We start from the raw sequence: 24,844 nt of genomic DNA on the forward strand, positions 1-24,844 counted from the left end.
GCTCTGGGATCCTCTGCTGGATGGCAGTGTAGGCAGTGGAGCAGATCTAGTTTGCTTATCCCTGCCAGTCCAAAAGGGAAGGTAAAAAAGAGTGATGCTGGTAACCTGCAGCTGAATCCCAGCTGCTCTCCCCTTGCCAGCGAAGCACTGCAGTGTGTGCTCCTTCATCTTCATCCATCTCCCCAGAGCACCTCTACGGGAGGAAAAGCCATCTGAGGGTGTTGGTGGGTTGTCCATTAGTCGTGGCAGTAGCTTTGAGCCAGGAGGCTCTCCTGAGGGCTGCTAGCTTTCAAAAACCTCCTCTTAGCTCGTGAGTGTGGCGTAAAACTACCTGCCGTGCCAGCGAACAAGTGATAACCTGATCTGCTAGGGACCCCGTGGCTTGGGGTCAGCCCCTTGCTGAGCTGCTCCTGCTGTTCCTCCCCCAGTGCGTGGCTGCTCCTGCGCTTACGCGACAGTCTCTGCAAATATGTTGTTTATTAAATGATCTGCTTGGTTTGTGTCTCCCCATGGCTGCAGGGGCTGTCTCAGGCTGCAGAAGCAGGAGGAGAATGAGAGGGATTCTTTTCTCAAGCAGCGTGCAATGGACCCCACGCTCCAAGAACGCCTTTCCCTTCTCTCCCGTGCCTTCCAGAACCAGAGGGCAAAGGTGCGAGAAGACTCTATGCTTTTCTCCAGTGATATTTTTGCCATTGAGCCGGTGGTAAGCAATAGCTGAGAACCTCTCTTCCTCCTCCTCCTCCTCCCTGAATGAGGTCACTTGGCAGATACCCGCGTCAGCGTCTTGATGTGCCGAGAGGGAAGACATGAGGTTTCTAGTGAGGCTGGGAGAGGTTGTTGCAAAAAGCGTTTCTAAACAGTGAGCTCCTGGCAGGCGGCGAGAGCCTGCCTAAAGCTGAGCTCTGCTGCAAGGGCTGTAAATTAAGGGCACTTCATAAGTGTCCTTACAGTGTTCAGGGGTACTGATTATTATATATAAGGGCAGGCCTTACACGTAGCGTATGGGGATTAACCATGGGCATTAGTTCACCTATTGAAGAATGAAAAGGTCCTCTATGGAAAGGAGGCCAAGTTCAGCCCGTTTAATCACGGAAAGACCAATCCCTTCATATAATCTGGATTTATACCATGTGTGACTCTCCCTCCCAGCATCGTCTGTGAGCCTGCACGCAAGGCTGGCAGCTTTAAACGAACTTTTTGAGTTTCACTGCAGACTTGGAGAAAACTTTTTGCTTTTGTGTTTGCGCAATCAAAACCTCATGTCCTTCAACGAAACAGAGCCCTGACTGAGTATTTGCATGGTCTGAGATGAAGAATGCCTGCTGCCTGAGCAATGCAAAATCCCTTCTCATCCTGTTGCAAACGCTAGAATAATCCGAGCCTCTTCTTTCTTTTATAGTAGGTGAAACTATTATTTTTTTTTTTTAAGGAAGGGGATCTTGTTCTCTTCTTGGTTACTCCTATAGCCCGAATGAGGCTGAGAGCCCCCCATGTGAGCACAGCTGCAGTTTCACACCACTGCAGCTGAGAGCAGCATGATGGGACCAAGAGCCTGTGTCAGAGCAGCAGGGGTATTGCAGAGAGCGGGAGCCGATCGCCTGAGCTGTGCCAGCTGGTTTTGGAGCATGTCGCAGGGCTCCTGCTTCATTACAACTGGGCTAGGTCTCCATAACGAGCTTAACCTGCTCTTGGGCTCCTGAAGTGCATTAGGGTGAGGTCCAGCAGCCTGGCTGCCCGCTGAGTCCTGGTGCTCCGTGTAGCGCTGTACGGACCCAGAGTGTAGCCTGGCCTCAAGTCTTGAGTGGAAACCTTTCCTGAATGGCTGTGTTGATGTTACAGTTTGCTTAGGACTGGGTGTAAGTGGGATACTACAGGAGTCGTTCCCCTCCTGGCTGGTTCAGCATTATCAGTCTTTAGATTTCCATTAATTCCATGATTTATGGACCAATGGGTTTCACATTCATAGTTTTGCTGATGTCTGTCTTCCCCCCTGGCGTACGGGTGTCTTCACATCAAATGTTAGTCTTTTTTCCTATCAAATGTAAAATCTAAAAATCCACTGCTGCTGACTTCCACAACCTTCTCCCCGGTGAGAGTCCCGTAACTTGTAGCGTGGACAGAGACCCTTCTTGCAGCGCCGTGTAAATCTGCTGGAGGGGCCCCACCAGAGCTGGGACCTTGCTGCCTCGGACCTTCTGGCCAAAAGCGGCGGCTGCTCTTCTCACCTATCACCTGTGGTGCCTGGGAGCACCCTATAGAAAGAATCAAACCCTTGGAACAAGTGGCTGGAGGTTTCCAGAGGTTAGGAGGCCGCTGGAGGGACGATAGCCTTGGAAAGGCTCTCTGGGCAGGGTGGCTTTGCAGGGTTTGTGCAGCAGCTTTGCTGTGTAAGCGGGCCGTTAGCTGCCAGGGGTTGCTCTCAGTGGAAGCTGCAGCAGGCTGTTTCAGCCTGTATAAGGTTAACTTGCTGATGAAAATAATAAGAGAAAAGAGGAGGAGCGGTTTTGCAGTCAGCCTGTGACCATGAACGTTTTGAGCAGCCGTCCAAGCCTGTGGGAAACAAGCTGTTCTGTAACTCTGACTTCCTGAGTGCATCTCAAAGTTGATTTATTTTTGCAAAGACACATGGTATGTCAGCAGAAGCATCTGTGGTAGAAGCCCAGGTGGCTCTCAAAGGACAAAGTCCTTGCTTTTTGCTGCACCTTCCCCACCACAGCTTAGCTGTAAGTCACAGTACAGACACGTGGGAGCTGACTCCTTGGAAATGGAAACCAGAGGAAAGGGAGGAAAAGGATTTGTAATCATTGCTCTTACCTTGACAAGTCATCACTGTCTTGTCATTGCCTGGTAGCGACTCCTCAGTGCCACGTGCCAGCTCTGAGCCGATGGAGGTGGTCTTCAAGATGTGCAGGTTACGCAAGTGCTACTGCTGTTGGTGCAGAGGTTGGGCCAGGAGATAACAGCGATATTTGTTCCTGCAAACGTCCACCTCAGCTGAGGTGCCCAGCTGGTCCCCATCCAAATGAGAGGGGACTGCAGAGCACTCTGGTTTTTGGCAGAAGGCGCCATCTCCAGTGGGAGCTATGGTCCATCCCTCCGCTCGCTGTGGGTTCGGTTATTGATGGGAAGGGGCAGATACTGGCTTTGGCGCTGCCTTTTCCCTGAGTGCCCTGAACTAACAGGATGCACTTTGGGGAGTCACTTCAGTACTTGTGTTGCCAGCTCTGTCTTTGGGGGTTTTGGTGTGCTTTGAGCAGTGATTTCCTTTCCATGGATCACCTTCTCCCTCCACCAAACAAAGCAGGCCGACAGTTGGTGGTGCCCCACTTTCCAAGACCAGCTTTTTCCTTTTCAGGCTGGTGGAGGTTGAGGAGATTCGCATTATTTAGGGGCTGAGGGAGGGGAAATAGGATCTGCATCTATTTATGGTTGGTCTCCTTATTGAGGTCACTTCTGTAGCGGTGAGTCATGGTGTGCCGTCCCCTCGGGTATCACGTCGGCATATGCTGTAGCAAAGCCAGGGCACAACAGCAGGAGTTTTTGTGCTGGATCATCATACATCCACCGTCTGTATTTTATGCCACCTGCCAGCTGCAGCCTGCCTGAGGCTGACATTAAGCCAGAAGTGTTGCAGTATCGTGTTCACAGCACTGCATAGTTGCATTTCTGTCCTGGCAAGCATCCACGGTAGTTTTCCATGATCTGACTCAACTGCCATCTTACGGAGAATATGCTAGCCGCGGCAGACCGCTGGCTCCTGCCGTGTCCTAGGGCTGGTACGCCTATGTAGCAGTAGCCCGCAAGGGTGAGTAGTGAAGTGTATCCTTTTAACCAGCAATTCTTTCTTCCCCGTGGGGTAGCAGGAATGTGAGGAACCTTTCCAACAGCCTATTTTCATTTCCCAGGAGAAATAGGTCACAATATTTTCCAGTTTTATGGTCTGACATACAGCAGTAATGAAGGGAGAAATGGCAAAGGTTTCCCAAAACAGTCATGTCCTTCACAATTTTTTTTTAGCCACAGAATAGTAGAATAATGTGTAACTGATGATTTCTTCTTGCCCTCTCCCTTTGAGTCAAACAGTCTGGCGTGCAGCTTCACTGACAATACAGGGAAGCTGATTGTGGCCGTACTGCCTGAAGTTTCTGTCCAAATACGTTGAATCCTGGAGAATGGTGATTTCATGTCAGAAGCTCAAGAGGTTTGAGTCTGTTAACTGCTGGTGCAGGTTTTCTTGGGAGTGAGGATATGAGTGCAAGGCTCCATCAATAATGCTGCGTTAGGATTGTTGCAGAGAGCTGTGCGGGTGCATATGAATGGATGGGTTGTGTTGCTCGTCCGTAGGCTTGTCTCCTCTGATGCCTTAGAGCAGTCTCATCTGACTGTGCCTTGGGATCCAGCAGCACCCTGGATGTAGGGAGATATGTCCCTTACCAGGATCTTATTGCACCACTGACTGGCTTCCTGGAGCATGGCAGGACATCTGGTGAGTTATACAGCGTACAGAGAGATGCCAGCAACACTGCAGCAATCACCGTGGTCTCGGTGGTGTTGGGCAAATCATCCCGCTGGGGCCTCGGCCGCTGGGAATAACACCTGCAGGGACCCATCGCCACTCCCTCGCTGTTTGAAGATTTACGCTTGCAGGGTTCTCCCAGGTTCTTGCTGAAGCTGGACTTTTTTTGTGCAGCGGAAGTTCACCATTTTGGTGTTCGGTTTGGGTTATTTTGAGCCAGGATCACATTCTAGTGTCAGAGAAATGCCACGTGGGCACTGACCCAGCTCCGGTTCCGCTTCCGACAGCAGCGGTGATGCAGGAACGGGAGGAGGCCAGGACAGCTAGGGCTTTGTGTCATGGGCAATGTCTCATACCCCCTGTGGAGACCTGCAGGCAGCTGGAGCAGATTGCAAAGCCCTGATATTCCTCTTCTGCCAGTTGTTGCCTGCAAGCAGAGGGAGGCTTGGACAGTGAGCCCTGGCCGGGGTAGCCAGCCCTGACGGGACCTTGCCTTTGTTTGTGAGCTGGTTTACAGATCTCTTCTGCAATGATGAAGGCAGGCATGGTTTTCTTTCTTTCTGTCTTTGTAACTAAGAATGGAAAAATCCATTTGACTTGCTAAATCTCTTCTGATCTGAGAAGACGTGTTCACATGGCTGTAGTGACACAGGGATATAAGGGAAGGTTTGGAGGGAAACCGTATCTTTTCTTTAGGTCAGCTGGCACTTCTGAAGAGATCCTTGGTATGCCGAAGCCAGCCAGTTTAGTTCCTTTATTATAGCCCTAATTAAAAAAAAAAAAAAAAAAAAGGCAAGCCTTTACCGGGTGCTAGTTAAGGTAAGGGACTTAATTTTTTTCACAGCTGCTTCCAAAGTCTTACACATTTTGTAAGTGTTGTTTGCTCCTTGCTCGTCATTGATGCTCTAAATAAAGGCTTACAGGGCTGTGGTTGAAAACAAGAAATGTAACGTTTGAAGGTAAATGGTTTGTTGTCTCCTGTCTTAGGAGGGAGATGTCTGGCCAAATTCTTCAGTTGAAATTTACGTGATCTTCAAACCCCGAGAAGCCAGAGTGTATCAACAGTCTGCTGCGACATCTCAGGTACAGCTCCTTTCTCCTCCTCCTGCTACCCACAGCAAAGGCGAGGCACAAATACTCTTCCAGCCCAGTTGGTTCCCACGGAATTCCTAGGAAGAGCCGGTGGTCAGCAGGGCAGTGCCAGCACCTTCCTGCTGTCCCCGTGGCTCCCAGCTGGTCTGTGCAGAGCCAGGGCTTAGCGCGCCTGGCTCCGACCGCTGATCCCAGAGCAGCCAAAGCAGCGAGCTTTCATACCATGCATTCGTTGTGCTGCAAGGTGTTTGTAAAGGCAGAGAGGTACACAGCAGAAGAGCTTTGGTGGACGAGCACTAAGCCCCTGTAGACCTCCAGGATGAGCCTTTATTACGTGGATGCACCATCGGGCTCCTGAGGCGGTAGGAGCTGAGTGAAACGTGCTCCCTGCCCCTGGGTCACCTCCCGCTCTCCAGGCGCTGCCAGACCGTAGTGGCTGAGCCCTGCTGAGCGCAGGGTGTCTGTGAACGTACCACACGTGTGCTGCTGTCCCTGCGTGGGAATCGTCACCTCGTGGCTCAAGTCTATGCTTCATCTGGGTCGCGTGTTACAGGGCTCGCTGTCCTCAGCAGGGTGAGCACCCTCCCCAGAAGTCAGAGTGCGAGCAGCCTGCTAGACAAGCTTTATGCTCCTCCCGGCTGACAGAAGTGCTGTCAGGTCTTTTTCTGGGAGCGGTTATCACTGACCCACCGAGTTACGCCGCCTTTGCCCTTACAGAGGTGATGGCCTTGCTGTGCTGGCACGGGGCAGGGAATGCCTGCAGCAAGCTCCGTGGTTCAGGTTACCTTGTCCTTCCTCTCCGTCCGTGTGGTGCTGCTTGAGGTGTTTTTCAGGAGTGGGAGGTCCCTGTCAGATTTCCATCCAGGGAACGCTCTGGTTTTCCCCATCTAAGAGGAAGGAGGTGCGAGGCCCGTGGTCCCCAGCAGCCAGGCTCCCGTTCTGGAGGGTGCTGAGATCACTAACCCAGCTGCTTCGAGCCATTCCTTACTGCTCCAAGCTGACAGATACAAAGGCCATGAAACAGCTTTTTATTGATACGGTAATTGCGCAGGGTTTACTTGGCAGATGCCACCTACAGTAATTAACCAGGGCTCGTGTTAACAAACCGCCTTCCTGGCCGCCAGCTGCAGTTGTTAGAGCTGTGGAAGGAAAGGGTTGATTTAAAAAGTTGCTCCCAAGGGAATCCTGGCTCAGCGCTGTGCTCCTGGCCCTGGGATTTTTGCTGTGGTGGTGGGGCTGTCCATCACTTTGCTGCAGGGATCTCCAGGGGTTGTGCCTGGAGAGCTTTTGTTGTTGTTGTGGCAGAGAAATAGGAAAATTACTTACATGCAACCTGGGAGTTACAGGAAACAGAGCTGGGCAAGCGATCGGTGTTTAGAAAGAGGAGCCTGCTCTGGAAAAACCCTCGTGGTCCCTCAGGAGATCTGAACTCTTCCATGGGCCCCTTGGGAGAGGACCTCAAGGAGGTCACCTACCCCCCATCCCTCACAAAACAGAGCTGAGCCGCTGTATCGTCAGGGTGGAGACTGTCCCAGGGTGCAAAAAGAGTTTAAAGAAGAAACCCGTGATCTTTAACTAGGGAGTCATTAATTTTGCTTCTTGACGACTCTGAGCAGTGTGACAGCCTTCCTCGTGCATTTGCATGCCAGTCACAGATCCCTTTGGAGGACGATTTGCAGACAGCGTGTGCCCCTTGCAGGGAATATTTAGTAGCTTTGCCCTAGTGCAGCACTGTGAAATTGCAGTTGGATCTCGAGCCCCACGGGGAAGTGGCTGGCCTCCATGTGTGTTTTTGCAGTTGCCTCCATAAATTGCTTAGCCGAACGCTTCTGGATCAGGTGATTTACAGAACTCATCAGCACTGTGCAACTTGCAAAGCCAGCGGTTAAGAAGTGGTTTGAAATTTGTTTTGTTTAAGCTCAAAATGAACTTTCTTAGTTATTCATGCAAATAAAGCCATGGCTCTTGAGTGCTGGAAGGAAGCACGTGGTGGGGGGGCTCAATCACCTAAAATTCTTTTTTTGTTGTTTTTTTCTGGATGTGGAAATGTACTGGGTTACATCTGATTTCTTCCAAAACCCATTTCTAAGCCGCTTTTGCAGGGAGAAGCAAAATCCTAAGTGCTGATCCCTCCTTCACTTGCCGTGTCCTACATCGTGTAAAGCTGGATCTCTGTGTTCATGTGGTTGGTTGAGAATCACGTTCAAAACCAACCTCAAAACCTGGGGACGTTCCGTGGGCAAAAAGATGAGTGCCAGAAAGCAGCAGAAGTTAGGGACTTGGGAAACAGTTCTGTGCTGTTGGGCCACCCACACCCCTGTTTCTTTGAATGCCGAGTTGTAATCCCTCCATGATGTGCCAAGGTGTTAACCCGACTGAGATCCGAATTCTCACTCCACAGAACCAGGTGTGGCTTTGGGACTGAGGACAAGGAGGCTGCGGCCCCTCCATGCCCTGGTCCATGTGCTCTGGGACATGCTGTGGTGGGAGCATCACACGGTCCCAGCCCGGGGCACCCAGGCCTTGGCCAGCGGCTGGGTGCTCCTGGAAGCCCCAGCTGCTAGCGAGGAGCGGGACATACTCTCTTTTTTCTTTCTTTTTCTCTCGGCTGTCCTGAATGGTCTGTATTTTACTCTGCTCCTCCTCCTTTCAGGAGAGCACTCTCTGAGGTTCACCTGGAAGGAGAGAGCGTAAAACTCCCAGGGTTTCCTAAAGTTCCAGCATCAATGGTGGGGCAGAAGAAAGGATAGCTTCCGCAGACCTTCCAGGAGAGGCTGAGGGCCTGCTGCAGAAGGGAAAGAATGGCCACTGATTTTTTTTGATGATAGTGGCCGTGGGGCATGCCTCACCCATGATTATGGGCAAAACTTGTCCCTTGGAAATCTTTGTCATTTCCTAAGAGCTTTGATGGTTTAGAACATCAAGTTTTTAATGAAAATTAGGCCACATGTGATGCAAGATGGAAAAATCTTCTGAACAGCGAGCACCCAGTACTGCCTCTTTTCGGGTGTCTGTGCAATAGAAGTACACAGCCCTCTGATGCGTGCCTGAGCTGTGAAGTGTAACTCATCTCTGCTGTCAGCTGGGCTTCGGCTGGATCCACTGAAAAACCACTGAATTCAGCAAAAGCTCCCTAGCTCTTCCTTTCTGGCTTTGGATGTGATCAAACATCCCCGTGCCACGGTTGCAAGCCCAAAGTCAGGGATCACTGAAAAGGCTGTTCCAGGAGGGTTTTTTCCGAGTTGTGATCTAGTCACACGTGGGCTGCTCTTTGCAGTAAGAAGTTGGTTTGGACATTCTGGAATGGCTAAGCAGCAGACTTTTATAAAAAAAGAAACCAACTTTCAGTCCCTAAGCTTTAGTTAATGGTGGGTGTCACACAAAAGGAGCTCAAAGGATAGAGGAATAGTTTTGCACAAAAGCCACAGTGACGGTTGTGTACAACTTCTGGGGCTATCTTCTGCTCCTTGTGCTACTCGCTTTCCGTACAAGAGTAGAATGGGATGGCAGTGTTACCGAAATCTCGGAATGAAGAACTTACCGACACCAATGTGATGTAGATAAGCAGACATTTCTTTATGGACGGCCGGGTGCGTGAGTGAGTCCCCTCACGATCGACGCACACCATGGTTCAAAATCGTACACCTTGTATAGAACTCATTCATACATATTCATTAAATATCCATGCATAATCGTAAGATTTCCCATAAATCATTAACATACTCTCCTCTCGTACCCGATTCTGCGCAGTAAAGGTTAGAAAGGTCCGGAAATGGGTCTGGGGTACGATTTGGGTAGGTGGTATGTGAGTCGGTGGTCTCGATCTCCCCCTGCCGGAATTACCTGCCACTTGAGGTAACTGTTTCTTGGCCGGCAACTATGGGTTGCTTCACTCGACTCTTCCCAGTTCACATAAAATCTCATTTTGACATTTTAGTACATCCTCCTAGGTTACATATAAACAATCATCTCAAATCTTAAGTCTGTTATCTAAGTTCTAAACATTCCTACTAGGTGATTCTGACCAATTCCTCCGGCCTTGGTACGGGGCTGTACAGAGGGTTTTCTATAGCCGCTTTTTACTATAACTGTAAGTTTCATTAAAATATATTTTCTTATCCTCTTATATTTCTATTACATGATTGATTTTATAAAATCAAATAATCAATCAAATAAAGTCAATCAATCTTAACTTATTAGCAAATCTATAACAGCAGGGGGACCTAAGCCAAAATCTGAGCTAGAATTCAGGCACTTTAGGCTGCTCCAGTGGTTCAAGAAAGGCTTCAGACTGAAAGATCCCGCACTATGCCATCTTAGCAGACTTAAGGAAGAAACTCAGCATCCTGGAGTTCAGCTGTAAGCCTTGTGGTCTCAGTTGCCTTTGCAGCAAGGGATATGTGTGTTAGCAGTACACTTAGAGCTTATCTGGTTTCAGTAGCGAGGAGGCTGGTTTTCCGTAACTGCTCAGTATGCTTCAGGTGGGGCGTCTTTACAAAGCTGAGCTCTTGGTTTGATGGTGGGAACAGGTGAGTGCTGCTCTCTGGAGACCGTAAAGCCCCGTCTTAACAAGGCGCTGCTGCAGGCGGTGAGCCCTGGAGCACCCCGGTACGGAGCCCTGCGTTAGGCGCAGGTGGTGGCTGAGATGCTCTGCCTGCTTGAGGCAGCGCTCGGGTGCGCGTGTCGCTGTCAGCAGGCTGCTGGGGTATCGCTGTCAGCAGGCTGCTCTGCCTTGCTTGGGCTCATACTTCTCAGCTCCCGTGCGGTCGTCTCCGATTGCAGCGATACAGACAGCAGATTTTTCTCTCCGGCTCTGTTTTGTGAGCTTTGTGCCTTCTCTGAATGGATTTCAAAGCTCGTTTAAGTGCATGGGAAGGAATTCAGAAATCATGTTTTATATGCAGCATCACTTTCTGAGGGTGCAAACTGATCGCTAAGTTACAAACCAGCCCAAGGGCTCCGTCAGAAGTTAGAAACCAGCCGCAAAGTTGATGTGCTGAGGGAAGAGAAGGGTCCCGTATCTTCTCGCGGAGCATCTAGTGCTGGTGCCACCCAGCCCGGAGTCGGGGACTGGCTCTGAGGCTGCCTGGAAAATCCAGGCGAACCGAAGGAATTCTGTACTGACATGGCAACCTCTCCCCAGGCCGTGAGACCAGGCTGCCCCTGCGCATCAAAGGGAGCGGCATAGGGCCCCAGCTGCGCTTCAGCTTTGACCAGCTGGACATCGGGAAGGTTTTTGTTGCATCAGCCCCCAGCTACGAGGTGAGCAGTGGGGCTTGCTGGGGTTGGGGTGGATCCTGATGGCCCCTGGGGCAGCAGTGAGCTTTGTGCACCTGCTGGATTTCTGGCAACACAGGCAGTTATGTGCACGCATTATTTGATGTAAGTTAAATGTGGGAGTTTTTGCAGAATCTGGATAGTTTTGATGGGGTCTGAAAGGTGTGTATGTTGTCCACAAAGCCCCGATCCCTGCGTTTTGGCAACCTCCCTTTGAGACCAGCTGGGAGGCTTCATGCAGAAAATCCAGCCCTTGACACATGATAGCAACACCGGGTCAAAAAGGTCAGGATCCAGAGGCTTTTGTTTCAGCCCTAGATGCACTGCGCCCTGGTACCCTGGCGGTTAAAAAGCAGCTGGAACAAAGGTGTTGTGTTCCGACTCGAGTCCGTTGCAAACACCTTTCAGTGAAGCGCAACTTGCTGGCTCCTGGCGCCGGAGGGAAGCCGGGCAGCCTCCCCGCGCAGAGCTGCCCGCGCAGGCACCGGGAGCGCTGTCCCTGCTGAGCAGCCTCCTGCCACCCTTCAGACCTGGTGCCCCTCTGGCTCTATGAACAGAGCAGGGCAGTTCTGGAAATGAAGCAAAGGAGCTTTCTGGGTATTTGCCTCCCCCCGCCGATGGTGGCAAGTTTTCTCAAAAAAAAACCAACCAAAAAAACCCCCATGATACAGCAACTGGAGGCGGTAGAAAATGAGGCAGTACATCGTGCCCGACACTTTCAAAAGCTTGACTGTTGCAGGGAAGGACACGTTAAGGTGTTTTCTTGCCAAAATATTGTGCACTGTATGTATGCATTTTTTAATGCTGATTCTTTATTGATTCTATATATATCAATGTGTTGGTTTCATTACTGGAGAAAATGTGAATAAGTAGATGATACTCCAAGTGCTGTATTAAGTAGCCAGACTGGAGGTAAACTTCAGTGTAGGATCCCTAAGTGCAATTTGTAATTAAGGTGTAAAACATATGAGTAGTTTCCAAGTTACCAGTGCAGAATTTGAATACAGGAATGTTTTCAACAGCAGCTGCAAAATTAAAAAAATAAGGGCTGTACCTCTGCTTCTGTCTCAGTTTTTCTGACAGGTTTTGCGAGGACAAAACTTAGGGAAAATAACTGCCAAGCAGGTAGATAAGTCCACAGAAATGGCCGGATTTCACCTGCAGCCTTCGGAAACTGTAGAGCTTTGCTTTGGGTAGGTTTGGTGACCACCAGTGTGCTGATACTCACAGGCAGGTGTGGGCATTTCTTGCTGAATCTCAGCAAATGCTGCAGGATTGTGTAGCTTGTTGGAACAGTAAATAATGGTAAATTAGTAGATGATGGCTGTGAATATTTATGAAAGAGATTCTTTAGAGCAGGTGGAGCTGCTATGCCCCTCACTCTCATCCTTTCTTGACATGTCTGGTTGAGCAAAGACAAAGAGACTCTCAGATCAAAGAAAAGAACAAAATGCGCCTCACTGACGTACCCTAGCAGAGTCGGGGAGTGCTGCTGAAGCTGGTTATGGGGCTGTCCCAAGGTATTTTCTACATCCAGTAAACTTGCTGGCTGTAACGGGAGCTGAATGTGTTTTGCCCTTGGCAGGACTGGGCTCATCTGGAGCGGGAGCAGTTAGGTGACGATTCGCTAGTAATGCTGCGACCGCCCTTTGCTGCTGTTTGGGGCAGGTCTACATCGCCTTGGTGATGCTGAGCACATCCTCAGCCCTGCAAGTCCAAGCGGACTGCTCTGTGTCAGTGGAATAAACCCAGAGTGACTCTGTTTATGTGAAGTTATCACTGGGGTTTTTTGCATGCAAAAACCCAAAGGCAGAAACTGTCCTGTTGTGTTTTCTTTGGCTTCAGCCAAGCAGCAGCACACAGCATCTTCTGCCTTTTGTAGAAGTTTAATTAGAAAACAAATCAGCCTTCTGTAAGGAAAGAAGATTCCTCATGTATTTCCATTTTGCTTTCTTGCTGCTGCAGGTGATCCTGTTTAACAAAGGAGTCATTGATGCCCCCTCCAAGTTGGTCCTTCCGGCGACCGCTCTGGGCTCCTGCTTCTCCTTTCTCCCCCAGGAGGGCATCGTTTTACCAGATGTCCTCCAAGTCATCCAGATCTCCTTCAGTTCCACCGCCCTGGGGCAGTTCACAGAAGGATTCCGGTTCAGTGTGGATGGGTCCCCTGAGCCCGTGACCTTGACCGTCAGGTGAGGAGGGTTACAGGAGCCTGGGGGGTGCCTCCACAGTAATTCCCACTGCAGACTCCTCTCCTCGAGATGGCATCTGCCTCCTTGCTTTCTGTCTTGCCTTTGTTCCAAGGACCCCTGTCCAGCCCTTATCTCTCATTCTCCAGCCCCACAACTCAAGCTGTTTGTTTCAAATGCTTTTGAGATGCCCACCCACCGGGGCAAGCCGAGCCTCCCTCTTCAGGGGGGGTTGTGCACTGGATTTAGTTCTCCAGGGAGGGAAAAACTCCCAGTTCTTTTGAGTGGAGATGAGCTGGCTGGTGGGACATGGGGCTGCAGAGGAAGGAACAGCGGTGGGAGTGCAGGTGGTTCCTCTCCTACCTTGTGCTCCTTCCTGCTCTGCGAGGACCCCGATCTCCCTTCAGAAGCACTATTGGAAGATGTGGCTGTTGCCATAAAGACTGCCCTCTTCCCCCGTTCTCTTGCAAGCTGCGCTGTTACCGGCTGTAGCGCACAGGGCTCTGGGCTGGCTGCTTGGCCGAGCCCTCTGGGCAGTCCTTCAGGTCTGACTTCCTTGAGCACAGCTCCTGTGTGCTCAGCAGAAACGGCAGTTATTTCCCCCCTCGCTGCAAGGCTCACCCTTGGCAGTTTCCCAGTGTGAGACCCAGTTGTGGCTGGTTTGGAGGCAGTTTTCTGTTGTCTTTTGGCAAGTGCTATTACGGAAAGCATGTCTGCTCCCTTTGCTCCATCCAGAGTAGGATGCTGGGGCTTGGCAGGTTAAGTCTGATTACGTGAGGTCCTTGGAGAGGGAACCTCATTGCCAGAAGGGATTTGCTACCTAACTTGTTCTCAGGAACGGATTCAGCTCCAGGAATCGAGAATTAGCATGGGATTGAAACTCCTGAAAGTCAGATTTTGAGTGCTTTTTGATTGTGCAGTCAGAAGATGCCCAAACCATAGGTGATCACTCTTTGCTTGGAAACAGACCTGACGAGGTCCTGAACGCTTGTTCTTTTGCTCTTTAGAAAGGGATGCTGGAACTGGGACACCACGGGTGAGTGCAGGTCCCTCCTGCGGGAGGCTGGGGTCTGTTCATGTGTACGAGAGACCCGGTGGCAGTCCTGTGAATAAAACTAGGAGGCACGGGTCACTGTGCTCCTTGATCTGTATTTGTTTTTTTCACCAAGAGGCAGAGCTGGCATTGATTGGCATCAACCATGAAATTAATGAATGTTGTGCAGCTTCAAGTGCTGATTTCAGTGGATGTTGGTGAGTTTGGGAGTTTGGAACCTCTCTGAATTTAGGGATGGGCGGGCTGGTGTGGTGGCTTCAGGACACTCATGTTTGGTGGTGCAAACAGTCTTGCTCTTGGATGTGTCAGCCGGTGCACTGGTGACAAGCTGATACTTTCCTCCAAGATTCCGCCATCCACTGTGTAGAACTTGTGCTGCGTTTCTCAGTAGATGTCTGGGGCTCCTGTGGATTCGTGCCTCAAAATCCTGCACGCATAATGGTAGTGTGGAATAAGGTCTGAGGAAGATGTCCATCTAGCCCGTGGAAAGGCCAGTTCCAGCAAAGAGATACCAAAGCAGGGAACCTGTGGCTGAGAGGGCTAGTTACAATGAACCTGCTTCTGCATGGACAGCTCTGCCCGTCACACGACAGATGGGGAAACTGAGGCACAGAGCCATCACTTGTTCAGGGTCCTTCACTGGGCCAGCAGCAACCTGGGGGTGTACCCTGCCTGCCCTGGTGCCCTGAGCCACCTCAGCAGCTGCCACCTGCTGACCACGTTGCTTTGGCTGCCCCTGTGCACAGGGATGCTGTGCCGAGCGCAGGGGTGACGGGTTGATTTGAAACCCACCGTGCTGCTGAGACCAGCTTCTATCCGTCCCAGTGGTAACGAAAGCCGAACACTTTGCAGTTCTTTTTAACCAAGCCAGTTCCTCCTCTGCCTTTGTCCTTACAGGGGCTGTGTCATCGGACCGACTTTCCCTTTCCATGTACCTTCCCTCCATTCGGCGACGTCTCCTTTGGTGAGTGTGCCCTGGGCTTGGACCGCTGGTGGGGAGGTCTGTGCCTTACTGAAATGAAGCGCTTTGGGAGCGTCTGTCACTTGTGTTCCTCCACAGCAGCCTTCAGGGTGTTAGAACCAGGGCTGCCGCTTGCTCAGGTGGTATTTTGCTGCCGTGAGATCAAACAGGACCAAAGGAATAGAAAGTCAGGATTTTCCTGGTGCCCTCAGAGCCTGCTCAGCCCCAACCTCCCAATCCTTGGCGGCAGAATGATGGTGAAAGCCCTTGTCCCAGAAGGGCCCAGGGGATGGGGCTGCAGGAGAAGGGAGTTGGAGCCACACGCTAGCCTGTGGCTGCTCAGGGTGAACGTTCCTGTTGCAAGGCGAGGACACCACTTACCCACTTGACCTTTAGTGTGAGCTGTTAATTTGTGCTGTGAGGGCTCCTCGTTATCACCTGCCCGGTAATAAGGCCAGGCAGTAGCTCGGCATTGGTTTGGGCAGTGATGTCTCCAGAGATGTGGGCTCCTTCTCCTTCCCCAGCCGAAGCACTGCTCCACTGACGGAGCCGGTGGCTGAGCACCCAGAGCATCTCCACTGAAATGCAGATTCTGATTCTCCATCTCGAGTCTCAGAGAAAAGGCTTTGTACTGAGATGATCTAAAGTTTACATGTGAAATCAATTGGGGATTGATTGAAGGGCCATGATCATTCTGTGCCCAGGATGCCTCTGTGGTTTCATGCGGTTCGTGGACTTTCTAGGAAATCTCAATACTTTCCCTGAGCCACTTCCCCCTCTCCCTGCATCACCACTCGGCCACTTCTCTGCTTCCTTTTGAATAAATAGACCCACAAGAAACGCACCGGCAGAAATGCGGTTGTGTAATAGGAGGTTCATCCTACTTTAATCTGATTTCATTAACAAGGCCTTTTCAGCTGAAGGCAGCTATTGTATTTTTGCTTCTTGTCACTGTGCTGCTGGCTGTTGTCTGCATCTGGTGACTTCGGTCCCATTTGGGGCTGTGCAGTGGGTCAGTCGGTGCATGTCCTTTCTGTGCCCCACCCCCGCCTCCCTGCCGGAGTAATTGCTGGCGGTGGGCAATGGTCACTGCTGCTGGGCACAGAGGAACTATCTGCTGTGTCTGCAGGTGGTTTTCCTCCCTGTCTTTATTCAAATAGCACTTGGTAAGCAGGGCATGGGAGGTGTCTTCTGGCAGAGCTGGTGTCCGCTCCAGACCAAGCTGCGGGCTGGTGTCCTGCCTCTGCAGAGCAGCCACCCCCTCACCCAGTGTGGTTGTACCACTGGTTTTCCGTTGTGGAAAGCAAGTGTCAGAGCTGGAGTGATGTCAGGCTTTGTGGGCAGTAATCAAAGGCAGTGTGGATGTGATGTCCCCGTTTGTTAGGTAAGGTGAGACACAGTTCCTGCTCATTTCTAAGGAAGCATCAGGTTTGCCTGCAGTGAGGTGGGCCGAGTTGTCATGTGCTCAGTCTGGTTGCCCAGAAACAGGAGATGCCTTAAGGGTCCTGCCTAGAGAAACTGCATTAGAGTGCAATGCATCATGTTGTAGTGCCCGGTCTCATCCTTTCTTTTCCTTACATGACAATGCCCTACTTTCATATATTGAAAACTGGGGGAATGTTCATGGAGTTAATGGGGGATTTTACAGACTGAATTTTCAGAATAAATGCTCTGTCTGGGTGCACACTGATCAGTGAGAAAGAGTTGGGGCTGGTTTGGGGGCAGGTGAGAGAGCTCCTCACAGGTAGAGACAGCTCTTCAGCACCAACGGCACTGCCCATTGCCAAGGAAGCAAGCTGTGCCATCCATGGAAAAAGCAACTTCAGTCACAACTCACTCCTCCCTGAGCTTCTCCATTACCTCTCATTCACACTGAAAAGAGATAAACAACAAGCACCGGTCTATCCTAACAGGAGAGTCACACCAGGAATCACGGGATAGCCGGGGACTTGACTGATATTTGTCTCACCTTCCCAGGCTTTCCTCGCACCCTGCCGTGTCGCCTCACTAACACCTCCTTGGTTCCCATGACTTTCAACCTTCGCATCCCTGGCGAAGGCTCAGGACAGCGCAGCGTCACCAGTTTTGCTCAGATATCAGACAACACTTGCCCGTCCTGGAGAAAGGGAGCCCAACATCACATCAAGCCAACTGAATTCACCATAATGCCCTGCAAGGGGACCATCCGCTCCCAAGGAGCCCTGGGTATCCAGGTATGGCACGAGCCCGGCCATACGTGCTTCAGCAGGTGGAGCTGAAGCTTCACTGGTGCGCAGGAGGGCTGTAGTGCTGCTGGCTTTGGGCATAACGCAAGTAAGAGATCGGTGTTCGTGTTAGGTTTTTGTGAGCTGGGGTACTCTGGGGCGGAGCACCGTTTTGTTTCCAAAGTTGTAAGCCAAGGGTCATGTACCCTACGGTGAAGCACAGAAGCCATGCGTGTGTGTCTGAGCTGCTTAGAGCAATTTGATTTAAAGTGGGCCGAGGAAGGATGGGGACAGAAGGTGACTGTTAAAAGAAAGATGTCATTGCATAAAGCAGTTTGCTATTCTTCCCGGTCTTATCTTTCCTCTCGTGTGGAGCAGAATGGTTGCATCCACTGCAGCGAGGACTGGAAAAGCTCCAGCAGCCGTGAGCTGCACAGCTGCTGCTGGGCCACGTTTTGCCCTCGGCTTCCCACTGTAAAGCTGGACTCATTCTGTGAAAGTCAACAGATTTCCTCTGGATTTATGCTGTTGTAGTCGAGAGTAAAAATTGGTCCCAGTGGCAAGTAGAACATGAATTGTGCTTTAATTTAGCTTACATATGCCCTGGTATGCAAGGCGTACTTAATAAATCGGATATCGCCAGAAGAGTTTTGTTACTCGGAAAGACAGTGGTCTACACGTGGACCAGCAGGAGAACTAAGGCAAAATATCGCTCCCTTTCCTGACCGTGGGTGAGAGCCAGAGGACACCACGCGTGGCTGATGGCTTCTGGCAGTGATTAAGTATCTGACGCTCTTCTCCTCTACCAGGTCACCCTGTGTTCCAACACGGTGAGGCGATACGAGCTGGCGCTGGTGGTGGGCGTGGATGGTGTTGGCCAGGAGGTGTTGGCGTGCCTCTCACAGCCAGGTACCGGCGCTTTCCTTGCAGCTGGCCACCTTTCCCCGCGTACCCATGCCCAGCACGCTGCCTGGCGTGGGGTGTCCTGGCTTCAGCTCCAAATGAGAAATGTTGCTTAACGAGCTAGTTCTGCCCAGCTCGCTGTGAGCACAGCCGTGCTTTGAAAGCAGCCCATGTTGAGAGGCACCTGTGCTCAGTGCTCAGGGCCATGCCTCTGTCTTTTTTTTTTTGGTTTATTTTATTTTTAAGGGAGCAGTGATTATATTCACTATTGGCCTGTTGTCTGGGACGTGAGGAGTAATGAATCTCCAAAGGACTGCCCCTGCTTCTCCCTGCAAGCGGTGGGCTTGTGCTGGGTTGGCCCAAAATGCAGCATTTGTTTGGAAGGCGGCGAGCAGCCTGCTGAAAGCTGGGGTCTGGCTCAGTTAATGAAGGCGTGTGCAAATGGGAAAGGGGCTTACGGCAGGAGTGGTGAGGGGAAACTAGTCCTTGGTGTGGCAGGTGAGCTCAGGTTTCTCTGGTTCTCTTGAGCATGAACGTTCCCAGACTTAAGCCAAAAGCTGCAGCGTCGTTCAATGCCGTTGCGCCGCAGCGGGTGCCAGTTTAATGACGAGAGGGACGCAGTTGCTGGTGCTGTTCCCTCTCCCCGGCAGAGTCACCCACTGGGTGCCTGGGCTGCAATTTTGTAAAACGAGTGGGCATGGGAAGAGTCAGTGTGTGGGCTGGTGTGTGGAGGACCCAGGCAGCTGCAGGAGCTGGGAGAGGCTGGTCACCCACTGCGAGAGGCAGGCGGTGCTGGTGCCCTCCATCGCGGGGGCAAGCGGCTGAGGTTTCAGGCAGGGCGAGAGCGGTACGGGAGAGGAGGGAGTTGCTTTTACTGAGATGCGGGAGTCTTGTTTTCCTTGAGCTTTGGGGAGCGCTGGTCCTCAGCGGGAAGGCTCCCGCAGAGCTCGTGCCTTGCTGGGACTGTGGGAGGGTCCTTGCCGGCCTCCTGGGGCAAGGGAGGGGCAAAGCTTGATGAGAGAGCACTGGGGCAGGGCACTGGGCAGCCTCTGCCACGGGAGTCTGGGGCTGCCCCTCCTTTACAAGAGGCTGTTGAGTAAGAAGAAGTTAGAGGTGATCGATTGCCGTAGAGGTAGGAAATGTCTATCTGGCAGAGACAAATGCCTTGTGTCTGTTTCATGCTGTTTGGGGAGTAAACAACTTCTACGTTCTCTCAGTGTCTCTAATTCCCTTTGGTCATCTCTTCACCCGGATGTGTCGTTCCTCCACTGCCCGTGCTCAGCCCTGTTCTGACATTTGGACGGTGCTTTCTGAAGTTCCCTTGCGAGTGGATGCTGACCCTTGTGAACGACAGCGATCTTCCAGGCTGCTATGGAGTCCTTCCTCAGGCTTGGCGTCGTGTTCGCCTCCTGCCCTCAAACGTCGTTATCGAGGGGTTTGTTAGGAAAGAAACGGGGTTTGGATAAGACCTTGCTGTTTTATATTCAAACCTAAAGTTTTGGAGAGAACGGGAAGCTACCTGAATATGAACTTCAGGAGCGGTTTGAACTCTTCAGAAAGCAGTTTCGGTTCTAGTCTTTGGGGTGCTTTCATGCAGGAGAACTTGGAGGGTTGTGAAAAGCTGCTGCAAGGAGGCCGCCAGCACCGGAGTGGGCGTTTGCGAGTGCAGCAGCTTTTGGACCCTGTGAGGATGCTAATTAGGCCCATACAAATCTTGCTCCTTGTGTTGTGCCTTTCTGCTTTCTCCTAGGGATTTTTAAAAATGTGGGTGAATTGCCGTTGTGGTGGATGTTAAGAAGCTTGGAGTTTCCTCAGAGGTCACTCTGAAGTTGTCTTTGATTCTGTCCCTTATAGGAGCACAAGGAGGATGCTGCTGTGTGGTACTCCAGCCCTGTGCCGTGTGGGATTATCCAGCCTCACAGCTCGGTGGAGATCCCGTTGACGCTGGAAGCCCAGGCGATAGGAAGGCAGGACACTGTGGCTAGTGTCTCAGTGTTTGGGAATGAAAGATCCCCGCTGGTGAGTGCTAGGCGAGATGCGTGCCTTTGTGTGACTCATCTTGTTGGGCATAAAGTGTACAGGGGTTCTGCCAGGGAAAAGGAGAACGTGACAATACGTGGCTGGTGCGGACACGGAAAGAAGGGATTCATGGCATAAGTAGCAGCTAATGCCTAGAGAAGGGTGGTGTCCTCTTAGGTGGAAATCTAAGTGTCTGAGATGGTGTTTAATTACGGACGTGTGAGGCGGGATAACAAGCCCAGTCTGAAACCCAGAGCAATTCCTGGGTCTCTCGCTCTCCTGCGTTACGAGATGAGCAGCAACCGCTGCTTCATTAGAACTCTTGTTCGGGAGCGCACGGGGACATCGCTGAATACCACTAAAGCAAGAGCGGTGTAAGAGACCGTGCTGAAATGATGATTTCTGTAAAGCTGGATTTAAGCTTTCCTGAAAGTCAGGTCCATCCCGCCTGAGAAATATCCATCATATCTCTTTGCCAAAAGCCCCAGCCAAAGACGCATGAGACTCCACACTGCTTGCATCTGGAGCACAAGCTTTTTTTTCTTTTCTTTTTTTTTCCCTACCAAGCTTGAAAAGGGGTGAGGCAAAGCATTCCTGGACTAAAGGCTCCTACAGGACATTTGCATTCAGGCATATACAGCAGCAACAACAAAGTGTAGGCAAGAGAACGTTGTATCTGGTGTCCTGGCTTCCACTGGCTGAAATCGAGAACAAATTTAGTTAATTAAACTTTAATTTAAAAGGATACTAACTTTTGAAGCAGCTGTTTTAAAATGTCTTGTCCTCTCTCTGAGCACGGAAGGGGATATCAGAGGATTCCCGAGAACGTGAAGCTTTCTGTAACAGAAAGGAAGGCTGACATTTTGAAAACAATTGCAGGGATATAAACTTTTTATAAACCGAATTGAAACGATGATGCCAAATCCCTTGGATGCCACTGGTCATCTCAACCCTGGCTGCTGGGGATGTGCATGTAAACCAGTCAACAGCAAGGCCAGGCAATGCAGGCTTTGCAGGGAAGTCTCACGTTTGACAAAACAGTTGCTTGCAAACAGAAGGCATGCTTCCCCGAAAGAGGAGGGTTTCTCCCCACTGGAATAACCAGTTGTTTAAATGTCAGCTGGATTTTGAACTACAGGTCCCTTGAAAAGCTTTTACGCTTGGGCTAACAATTTATAAATTGAAAGTTGACCTTACCTTAATCTTTTCTGTTTGGACGTGAACGTGTCAATGTTTTGCCCAAAGGGCGAGCATTTCAGCTGGAGAAGCGTAGCTGTGCCTAAAGAAAGGACTAGATGCGTTGCATTTTCTATAGGTCTGTCTTCTGGTTGCAGTGCAGTTCCAGTAGTTCCCTGGTAGCTGACGCACCCAAAGCTTTCTGGGCTGGCAGAAGAGCTGGCTGTCTTGTTACGTGTCCTGCGCTGGTGGCAGATCCTACCCGTACGGCTGCAAGTCTGACCTTGGGAATCGCTGCAGTGTGTTCCAGTAGAACTTCAAAGCTCGTTCTTGCCTTAGGCTGGGGTGCCCAGTGTCGATGCCTGGTCTTTACCACCGTTTCAGGCAGAACGTGGTACAGATCTTTCATCCAGGCTGTGCAGAGTCCCTCCACAGCTCCGTTGTCGGGTATTTTGTTTGCAGGTGAACGCGTGCCAGCTCCAGTCTGGCGTGTGTCATCTGCATGAAGGAGCTGGTAAATCCCAGCGCTGGCGTTACTGGTGGCAGAGCTGCCATCGCTTGTTGCTGCCTTTCCCTGTGCCATGTTGCCTGTAACGCTGTTGCATGGCATTTTCCTTGTCCCTTTTAGAACCCTGTAGATGAAGGGGTAGCGTTTCTGAAGCCCTCTCCTTGGTGGTGAGGATGCGTGGTGTTAGTACACAGGCTGACAGAAGGCAGCTCTCCTGGGCATCCTCCAGATGTTGTTCCGCTCATCCCCAAAGGGCTCTGCCCTGCCTTTGCTGCTGCTGTCCCGCTGTCACCGGGAAGCTGAGCTGGCTGGCGAGGCGCAGCTCTTCCCTGCAGCTCCTCCTTCCCGGGAGCTTTGGGCAGCATCGCCCAGACATGCATCATCGTGCATGGCTTCAGTTCCTTATTTTGGAGGCCCCAGCCTTGGTAGGTGAGGTTTTTGGCTCTTAGTTGCACGCAGCAGTGCCCTGTCAAGGGATGAGCATTTCTGGATGCTGCTGCTTCTGGCTGAGTTGGGCTGGTGATTCTGACAGCGGTCAATACCACTTCCTTGAGCCAGACATCATTAAAGGTTTTACATCGTGGAAGCTGGTTTCTTTTTCGGTTAAATCGTACTCTGTGCCCTCCAGTGAATCCTACGGCGTCTGGTCAGTGTTGGGAGTTCTATGCATTCAGATCCTGTTGAAGTGTTGAGGTGTTTGGAACCAGTGAAATCCACCGCAAGAGCGCACAAATTCTCGTTGTTTTTAATGATGTGGGAAGGTGGTTTAGCAAAGGGATCTGTGTTCCTCCTCCAGTAGTCTGTGCCAGTTCTGCAAGGAGAAAGCTTTTGGTTCTGACTGTCAGAGAAAAAACACCACTTGAATGATGTAATGAATAATTAATGCCTGTTATTCATGCCATACCAGGAATACACATAAGCACACATCAGAGGCCATAACTTGCACGATCTCTGCTCTGAAGAGCCTGCTTCGCTTCTGGCTTGTGCTGGTTTTCAGAGGTGCATTTTTGGGAATGTCAGAGAAGTAACTGTCCAAGTGTCGCTGTGCAGCAGCAGTGGTCAGGGAGGTTTGGGGCAAGGCTGAGCGGCAGAAGGAGCGGGAGCAGGCACAAGGCAGAGAAAGGAGAGCTAACTGTGGACGAGGTCTGGAAAGGAGAGCGTGGGACCCAGGGTTTCTCTGTCCCCTGAGAACGGGAGCTTGTGGCTTTCAGATGGGGTCACTCCCGAGCCTGCACTTGCCCCAGGCCTTCTGTTTCAGCCTTGCAACACTGAAAACTTCCAACAGCCGTACTTATCGCCCAGTCGAGGAGGACACTTAGAGCTGTCTCATATTTTTTAACTTCCCCTGCTTTTCTTTTTTCTTTCCTACCTGCTTCCTGGAGCAGAATATCTGTTTAGTGAGCATTGGAGAAGAACGGGTTGTCTACGTGCATCTGAGTGAGATAAATTCCAGCAGTATTGAAGTTCTACAAGATGCGTCCAAAACTCTCCACCTCTCCAATCAGGCTGTCATCCCTGCTTCCTTCTGTGTAGAGATGGTAAGTATCTGTGGGACTATTTCCCAATGAAAATTGACTGGTCTGTAGCAGCCTGTGGCCTGATTTTTACATGCAACGTTCCCATATTGCTGTCTCGGAGAGAAAGCAAGATATTCCGTCCCAACGCAGCGAGAGGAGCCTGGCTCTGGGGGCAGTTTTAGCTGGGGCACCCCTCAGTAAAATAGACAGCTTGCATAGATGTTTGTGCAGAAATGAGTCTGGATCATCTTTACAAGTTTTCCCTCTGTTTTCTGGAGGGTATTTAACGGAGAGTCGTGTCTTTGGAGCTCTGAGATCAAGAGGCCCCTGTGGCCCTTTGCTCCTGGAAGGGCATGGATTTCCCGACGCTTTCCCCATTAGGTCTGCGTTTGCTTTGTGTCAGACTGCTGTTTGTGACAGAGTCTGGGGTGTGAAGTTTGTCCTCAGCCTGCCTGTGGTGAGGTGAGTTTCACACCTGCTGGGGGCCCAACCAGCTGTGGTGTTGCACAAAAATATAACGGTAAGGGTTGTGTAGCTACAGAGCGTGTGGGCTCCGTCGCGTTGCAGGGCATCTCCGGAGGCCAGCCGCAGGGAAAGGCCGTTGAACTGATGGAGGCTGCAGCTGACAAGCTGCGTGGCAGGAGGAGGTTGGGTCGCTGCCCTGGCAGGGGGGGGGCAGGGCTGGTGCAGCCAGGGAGGGCTCCTGTGCGGACGCTGGGTGGGATGTGCCGCTCACTGGAGGTGGGATCTGTGAGGGGCTTAAAAACAGGGTTGGGAGGAGGTTTGTTCTGCTCCACGCTAGGTGGGCTGGATTTGTGGAGCTGGTTCACCCAGGCCTGGCTCTGTGGGCTTGGTTGGGTCTGCGGGTAAAGCATCAGGCAGCGTGCGAGAGGCCAGGCTCAGCCTCCTGGGCCAAGGGGGAGGGGGGCGAATTTCCTCCTTGCTGCTTTTCCAGCTGTTTGGGGGACAACAGTAACCTCCAAGTGGGGGAGGGATTCCCAGGGCAGCTTTCTTTGAATCCACCATGAAAACCCGCTTTCCATCTGTGGCGAGAGCAAGCCACCAGGGATGGCTGGTACTGGTGTTGAAATGATGGGTTTGCATGCCTGTCGCAGGCAGTGACCCGCAGAGCTGTTCGGGTCCTGCTGCCCCGGTGCAATGCCTCCCTCCTCCCCGGGCAGCTCGCGGTGTAGCCGGGGGGCTTGCAGGGTACATCTGCCCCTCCGTTGCCTCAGGGCCCTAACCCATGGGACTGGGCAATAAAGCCTGTCGTGCTTCACCGCCATCTCTGCCAGTCCTGGGGCTGATCAGTCACTAGAGCAGTAATACGAGGCGGCTCAGGGACGGTTTCTTTCCCTGCAATAAAGACGGGCTCTGCTTGAGCAGTGGCTTGGACCAGATGATCTCCAGAGGTCTCGCCAGCCCCAGCCG

General features: G+C 51.4%; 1 pseudogene; it reads left to right on the top strand.

The window, feature by feature from the left end:
• LOC130157685 (hydrocephalus-inducing protein-like) overlaps positions 1 to 24,606 on the top strand; it is a 58,905-nt pseudogene extending 34,299 nt beyond the window's left edge.
• The last annotated feature ends 238 nt before the right edge of the window (positions 24,607 to 24,844 follow it).

This window comes from Falco biarmicus, chromosome 12 (assembly GCF_023638135.1).
Source record: "Falco biarmicus isolate bFalBia1 chromosome 12, bFalBia1.pri, whole genome shotgun sequence".
Taxonomy (NCBI): domain Eukaryota; kingdom Metazoa; phylum Chordata; class Aves; order Falconiformes; family Falconidae; genus Falco; species Falco biarmicus.